This window comes from Brassica oleracea, chromosome C9, assembly GCF_000695525.1.
Source record: "Brassica oleracea var. oleracea cultivar TO1000 chromosome C9, BOL, whole genome shotgun sequence".
Lineage (NCBI taxonomy): Eukaryota > Viridiplantae > Streptophyta > Magnoliopsida > Brassicales > Brassicaceae > Brassica > Brassica oleracea.
In genome coordinates, this window is record NC_027756.1 from 32109612 (window position 1) to 32110480 (window position 869).

The following is an 869-nucleotide window of genomic DNA, read 5'->3' on the forward strand; positions in this document are numbered from 1 at the left end:
CCCGGCCTTATCTCCATGTCTGGAATGGTTTCCTTAGTAACCTCGGATTTGGATTTTGATTATCATTCTCTGCACCTTTCTTTTGTTTCCGAGGATTCTTATCTTTTGGAACCTATTGGTCTACCACGTTTCATACGTTGTCTAGACTCTGTAGCAACTTGACTGTGTCTCTTCTCAGACATCAAATTCGTTGGTGCTTTACAAGTTGGTTTATATATGACTTAGTCATTCTTTTTCGGGTCAGCAAATGTGTCTGGCATTTGATTAGCTAGCTTTGTAAATGTATAATCTTTGGACGTCTATTTCACATTCTTTAGTCCGAAGATCTTGCCAAGACATTGATGGTTGATTTCATTCTATTTTTTTTACCATTTTTTTTCTAGCTTTATTATTTTTTTCTCCTCGAGGTCTTAAACTAATCCGTGTACCTAGCCTCAAATATAATCACCCATAGTTGGCTCAAAGTACTTTATTATTGTGGGAGAATCATATCTAACATATATCCCCATCCTCCTTTTGAGGTCCCATCTTAGTTCTCTGTGGTGGAGCAAATAGTACATAGACAGCACATCCAAATGTCTTATGATGGGGTATGTCTGGCTCCCCCGTTAATAACTGTGATAGGAGATATCTATGCTCACTATATGGCCTGATGTGTATTAACTTAGGTGCATGTAAATTTCGTGTGGCCCAAGCTGTGAATGAGAGTTTTGACCTCATAAGTTATGGGCTATCAATCAACTATTTGCGTTTTAAAAGATTTCGGCCAAGTCGTTCTTGGTATGGAGATGTATCACACAATTTTCCACACTTACCCCCATTGACATACCATAATCATTTAAATGCTTGGGACATGTATTCACCAGTAT